A 7,307-nucleotide genomic window follows, 5' to 3' on the forward strand; every position below is an offset into this window, starting at 1 on the left:
CGTTTAAAGTTAATTAACAATTCAATGCAGCATAAGGTAAGTACCACATAAACAGTATGGGCAGCAAGTATTAAAGGAGTTCAGAGGGGCTTAATAACTATTTGTTGACTTGAATAGCAGGTAGACAATTGCCCATAGTGCTTACATCTAGCAATTACTTTTCTATTAACCTTGTCCGTGGGTAGCCAAGTACCTAATACTGTTCCCATGTCACCTCATCACTTCTGACTAATCTCACTACATCTTTTTGAACATATGGTAATTGGTGACTTTTGGAGACCAGTTTATTCAAATGGATTTTTTCTTTAACAATTGGAACACCTGTTTTCACCATTTATTCCTATAATTTTGGTTTACCACTTAATTTTACTCTCATATTCATAACAAAAAATATTTCAATACTACAGTCTGTCTTAAGACAGAGTATCAACTGACATCAGGCAAGTTTCATAATGTCTGAATTTCAGCTTCCTTTTCTTCGTAATGGGGATAATAATATCCTTATAGGATTTTTCTCAGCCTTAAACAAGACAAAATACTGTATTAGAGTATCTTATAAAGTGTTTACAGTTAAATAAACCTGATTTTCATTAAGGCAGTTAGTGAAAAACCTCAAATATGCACATTGTATGAAATAATATTTTTCTTCCTGCATATGAAGTGCTTGACACACAGCGAAGGTCTTCCCCTTTTCTCCCTTCATGCTTCACAGGGGCTGGCTCCCATTTATGCTAATCTCCTATTCGTATCAGATAACAAGTTGCAGGAGTACTAAATAACAGCCTTATACTTGTATTTTGCTCAGAAGTTTTAAGAGTGCTTTATGCTTTAATTAGCATAGCATGCAATTAAAACTATCCTGAGAATGGATTACCACTCCCCACCATACAGATGAGAAAAATAAAAGTCAGCAAGGTTAAGTGACTTTTCTAAGATCATACAGACAGTAAGTAACTAGAAGAGCTGAGATTAAACACAGCCTAGGTGTTTGGTGATAGCTCCATTCAATTTTCAGGATGGTCACTGTGTCACCCTTGTGATGTTTTATGCATTTTGAAATGTTATTTGGAGATGAACTCAAATGAACCCAGATTTTACTATCACCTTTACTCAAGAGCTAATTCTCCATGTTACAGAATATCGAGCCCTTAGAAATCAGGCTGTTAATACTAGAAAGGACAGAGCACCTTCCTTCTTGAGCACATCAGACTTGAGCAACAATGCAATGTCATCTGTCCTGAACAAGCAACGAGAGTGGGCATTTCTGATAAAAGGCACTGTTAGCTTTACACAGATTCTCTCAGGCCCAGGAAAAAAGTCTCGACTTCAGCGTTAAGGACAATGCAAATCCAAGGTAATATAAATGAGTAAGATTGCCTCAGTGCCCAACTTGAGAGCAGGGGACAAAAGAGTTGGATTTGTGGCTTTGTACCAGAAATGCAGCATAAGAGATACCTCTGATTGGATTATTTATATTCCTGGTGTTCAGTTTTACAAGTTTTTTTTATAAATTTTGGTTATTAATTCCTTATCAGACATATTGTCGAATATGTTCTTCCATTGTGTATGGTTTGTCTTTTTATTCTGTTCATATTGTCTTTAGCTGTGCAAAAGCTTTTTAGTTTGATATAGTCTCATTTGTTCATCCTGTCCTATATTTCACATGCCCATGGAGATAAATCAGCAAAAATATTGTTACCAGAGATATTGGAAAGTTTACTGCATATGTTTTCTTCCAAGATGTTTATGATTTCACAACTTACATTTAAGTCTTTTATCTATTTTAGTTTATTTTTGTGAATGGTATAAGTTGGTGGTCTAGTTTCATTTTTTTGCAGGTAGCTGTCCAATTTTCCTAACACCATTTGTTAAAGGAACCGTTTTTACTCCATTGTATTTCCTTACCTCCTTTGTCAAATATCAATTGTCCATAAAGGTGTGGGTTTATTTCTGGGTTCTCTGTTCTGTTTCATTGATCTATATGTTTGTTCTTATGCCAGTACCAACCTGTTTTGAGTACAATGGCCTTGTAGTATAACTTGATATAAGAAAGTGTGATGCCACCCACTTTATTCTTCTTTTTCAAGATTTCTGAGGCTATTCGTGTTCTTTTTTGGTTTCATATAAATTTTTGGAATATTTGTTCTATATTTTTGAAGTATGTTATTGGTATTTTAATAATAATTGCATTGAATTTATAAATTGCTTTGGGTAATATAGACATTTTAATGATGTTTATTCTTCCTATCCACAACATGGCATATGCTTTCACTTGTTTGTATCTTCTTTGATTTCTTTTACCAAAGTTTTATAATTTTCCAAGTACAAGTCTTTAACCTCCTTGGTTAAATTTGCTCCTATGTACTTTTTTGTTGTTGCAATAGTGAGGGGGAATGTTTTCTTAAGTTCTCTTTCAGACAGTTCATCTTTGGTATATAAAATTGCCTCTGATTTCTGAATATTAATTTTATATCCTGTCACCTTGCTGAATTTATCAGTTCCAGTAGTTTTTTTTTTACTGAGACTTCAAGGTTTTCTATGTACAGTATCATATTATCAGCAAATAATAAACAATCCAATCAAAAAGTGGACAAAAGTAATGAATAGACACTTCTCCAAAGAGAACATACAGATGGCCAATAGGCAGATGAAAAAATGCCCAACATCACTAATCATTAGAGAAATGCAAATTAAAACCACAATGAGATATCACCTCACACCAGTCAGAATGGCACTCATTAACAAAACAACACATAGTAAGTGCTGGTGAGGATGTGGAGAAAAGGGAACCCTCCTGCACTGCTGGTGGGAATGCAGACTGGTGCAGCCACTGTGGGAAACAGTATGGAGATTCCTCAAAAAATTAAAAATAAAACTGCCTTTTGATCCAGCCATCCCTCTTTTAGGAATACATCTCAACAACACTACATCACTGATTCAAAAGAGAAATGCACCCCCATGTTTATGGCAGCACTGTTTCCAATAAGTAAGATCTGGAAACAGCCCAAGTGTCCGTCAGTGGACGAGTGGATTAAAAAGTTGGTGGTACATATACACAATGGAATACTATGGGGCCATGAAAAAGAAGGAAATTTTACCTTGTGCAACAACATGGATGGACCTGCAAACTATTATGTTAAGTGAAATAAGACAGGCAGAGAGAGAAAAATATCATATGACCTCACTCATTTGAGGAATCCAATGAACAATGTGAACTGAGGAACAGAATTGAGACAGAGGCAGGATCAAAGGATGAAGGAAAGCAGACAGAGGGAAAGGGATGAGAGGATGGGATAATCTTGGAGGAACAGGGGGAGGGCATTGTGGAGAGGAGGGCAAGGGGGACACAGGGGAAGGGGGTGAATTCAGGTGACATTAGAATCTATGTAAACACAATAAATTAAAATCAATAATAAAATAAAGATACCTCTGATGGAAACTATGAAAGGTTTTTGCTAAAAAATGTAATTTGAGAGTGATCCAGATTCTAGATCTAACTACACATTTGTAGAAGATAAAGAAGACAAATGACCATGTTAAGAAATCACTTGGAGATGTGAGCAAAAAATTTTAACATCTGGGAATCTTGATAAGATAGATAATCTGGTTTTCTCAGGAAATACATTGCAAGGGAACAGAAGAGACTGGATGTATAGATTTAAAAAAGTTTAAGAGACAAAGAAAATAATGGGGCCTGACTAAGCGGTGGCGTAGTGGATAGAGCTTCGGACTGGGATGAGGAGGATCTAGGTTCGAGACCCCAAGTTTGATCCCAAGGTCACCAGCTTGAGCATGGGCTCATCTTTTTGAGCAATGCTCACCAGCTTGAGCCCAAGGTCACTGGCTTGAGCAAGGGGTCACTCAGTCTGCTGTAGCCTCCTAGTCAAGGCACATATGAGAAAGCAATCAATGAACAACTAAGGTGCCACAACAAAGAATTGATGCTTCTCATCTCTCTCCCTTCCTGTCTGTCTGTTCCTATCTGTCCCTCTGTCTGAACTCTGTCACAAAAAAAAAAGAAAAGAAAAAGAAAAAGAAAACAATGGGATGCATGGGCCTTATGTAGATTTCTTCAAATATAAGCAGCACATTTATAAAGAAATAGGGATATTTGAAAATCAACTGTATATTTCCATAAGCTGAAGAACTTACTTTTAATCTATAAGTAGAATTGGGAGATACATCCTCTCATTGTGAGCATGGCAAAGCAAGTTGAGTTGATTGACCTAACAACTTTTAAAGTTGCCTCCACATCCTGCATCAAATGGTCTTTCCTGACACTCACTCAGAGCTGTCATTCAATAGAATATATGTGGGGACGCTGCACTAGTGAATTTTAGGTGCTTATAAAGATTTTGTGTGGGGGAATATATAAAATAGCAAGTTTTCTTGCTATATGGAATCTTCTCATGTAAGCTGCTATGTTTTCCCCAATATACTGGGCTCAGAAAATATATATATTGATAACTTTTAATATATATATGTCCTTCTTTCTTATTTTGTCTTCCAATTTTTCTTTTTCTTCTCTGGTTTTAATTGAGCATTTTATACAACTCCATTTACTCTCCTCTCTTATCACAAAAAGTACACTTTTTTTTTTTTATAAATAAATTTTTATTAAGTTTAATGGGGTGATATCAATAAATCAGGGTACATATATTCAAAGAAAACATGTCCAGGTTATCTTGTCATTCAATTATGTTGCATACCCATCACCCAAAGTCAGATTGTCCTCTCTCACCTTCTATCTAGTTTTCTTTGTGCCCCTCCCCCTCCCTCTCTCCCTCCTTTCCTCCCCCTCCCATTACCACCACACTCTTGTCCATGTCTCTTGGTCTCGTTTTTATGTCCCACTAATGTGTGGAATCATGCAGTTCTTGTTTTTTTCCGATTTACTTATTTCACTCCGTAAATGTTATCAAGATCCCACCATTTTGTTGTAAATGATCCAATGTCATCATTTCTTATGGCTGAGTAGTATTCCATAGTATATATGTGCCACATCTTCTCTATCCAGTCCTCTATTTTTTTTTACAGTGATTAAGGCCTTTAAGCAATCTCTTGGCCAATACAGCAAGAATCCAAAAAGTACACTTCTTATAAAAAATTTTTAGCCTTAGAGTTTGCAATATACATTTGTCCACTTTCAAATAACACTATACTATTTCTTGCATAATGTGGTAGTCTATTCCCGATTCTTCCCTCTGTCACTTATAATATTGCTGTCATTGATTTCATTTATCCATAAGCCATGATCACCAAAGATAGTATTGCTATTATTATTAACAAATATCTGTTAACTTTATTAAGAATAAGAAAGATTTTACTTTACCTTTATTTATTTCCTTCCTAACACTTTATTTCTCTTTTGTGGATCACATTTCTGACCTGTTATTTTTCTTCTTTCTATGAACTATTTTTTTAAGCATTTCAACATTTATAAGTAGAAAAATAATTTGTCAAAAATTTTAATATTTAAAAATTAAAGGTTGTCCCTAATTAAATTGATGCATATCTGTCATTACACAAGAGGCTTAATTTTTTTATTTTACTTATGTGTGTGTATTTAAGCACAAAAAAATTTAAAGTTACTTAAAAAAACGTTTTTTATTGACTTTAGAGAGGAAGGGACTGAGAGAGACAAATATCAATTTATTGTTTCACTTTGCATTAGTTGCTTGTGTATGTGCCCTGACTGGGGATAGAACACACAACCTTGGCATAAAAGAATAATGTTCTAAACAAGTGTCAACTGAGATACTCAGCCAGGATCTAAACAGAAGGAAATCTAGAAAAAAATCAAAGTCAGAGAAAAGATCAAGAGCCAGCAAGCCTAAATATAAAAAGAAGATAACAGAAGTCCAAGGGTAAGAAATGTGTCCCTGTTTACCAGGCTATATTGTGATTCTTCCTTTTCATTGGCTGTGGTTACAAAAACACCCTGAGGGTCTGCCAATCATTTTTTCTTTTTATTGCTCAGTTAGGTATCTGCTTTACATGTCCACATCTTATTTCAGTTTCTTCTGGAGTTTATGTACCACCCATAGGAGAGAAAATGTCTACCCAAGGAAGAGGTTCCCTATGAGTATACATATTTACTGCATGCAAATAATTAATTTGGAGAGAAGGGATTCAAAGAACACTAATGAAAATACAAAGTGAATTTTATGTCTTAATCCTACCTTTTCTTTAAAAATTCTTAAATCTTTCAAGGTCATACCATCCCCTCAATAAATTAGTAAGATGACATCTTTGGAAGCAATTGAAAATAATTATTATAATTCTTGAATAGAATTATTTAGTGTGGCTTTAATATGGTAGAATTCACTTATAATAAACTTTGATACATTAACATTTTATTTTTAAACACAGTTAAATATGCAAATTGTAATCCTTAATAGAGTGAAATACTGTAACTGAAATTTACAAGCAAGTTTCTTTCTCCTCACTCCCTTCACACCTCCCTCCTTCTCTGCCTTTCTTTCTTTTTTTCCTTCTTTTCTCTTCCTTCCTTCTCTCCCTCCCTCCCTCCCTCCCTCCCTCCCTCCCTCCCTCCCTCCCTCCTACCCTCTTTTCCTTTCTTCTTTCTTTCTTTTATTAAAATACTATAAATAAGAGGTCCTTATTTCTTCCTTTTTTTTTTTTTTTTTGTATTTTTCTGAAGTTGGAAACGGTCAGGCAGTCAGACAGACTCCCGCATGCGCCCAACCGGGATCCACCCACACACCCACCAGGGGGCGATGCTCTGCCCATCTGGGGTGTTACTCCACTGCAACCAGAGCCATTCTAGTGCCTGAGGCAGAGGCCATAGAGCCATCCTCAGCGCCTGGGTCAACTTTGCTCCAATGGAGCCTTGGCTGCGGGAGGGGAAGAGAGAGACAGAGAGGAAGGAGAGGGGGGGAGGAAGAGAAGCAGATGGGTGCCTCTCCTGTGTGCCCTGGCCAGGAATCGAACCCGGGACTCCTGCACAGCAGGCCAATGCTCTACCACTGAGCCAACCCAAGGCCAGGGCCCAAGAGGTCCTTATTTCTAACAATTAAAATGTTGGATACAATGATAACTCCTTTTTAGTACCATGCAGTCAGATGAAATTCCTCTCATCTCATTCAGTCGATAACATTAACCTTTTATCTTCAGTGGCAAGTCTAACAGCAAAAATTCTCCCACTGTAAAACTAAATACCCCAGCAGTTCATATTATCTGCAGCTTTTGGCAACATGTAAATTAGAATAATGGTTTCTGAACAGACTGGTCTGAAATGAGAATGCCTTTGATAATAAAAGCTTCAATGTATATTTTTGCTTTAT

At 36.1% G+C, this 7,307-nt stretch overlaps 1 non-coding gene across 1 annotated transcript; it reads right to left on the reverse strand.

The window, feature by feature from the left end:
* Positions 1 to 6,933: 6,933 nt before the first annotated feature.
* TRNAS-GCU (transfer RNA serine (anticodon GCU)) lies at positions 6,934 to 7,006 on the reverse strand. Its single transcript has one exon. It is a non-coding gene; the product is annotated as a tRNA-Ser (tRNA).
* Between the last annotated feature and the right edge of the window lie 301 nt (positions 7,007 to 7,307).

The sequence above is a fragment of the Saccopteryx leptura genome, chromosome 3 (genome assembly GCF_036850995.1).
Source record: "Saccopteryx leptura isolate mSacLep1 chromosome 3, mSacLep1_pri_phased_curated, whole genome shotgun sequence".
NCBI classification, from domain to species: Eukaryota; Metazoa; Chordata; class Mammalia; order Chiroptera; family Emballonuridae; genus Saccopteryx; species Saccopteryx leptura.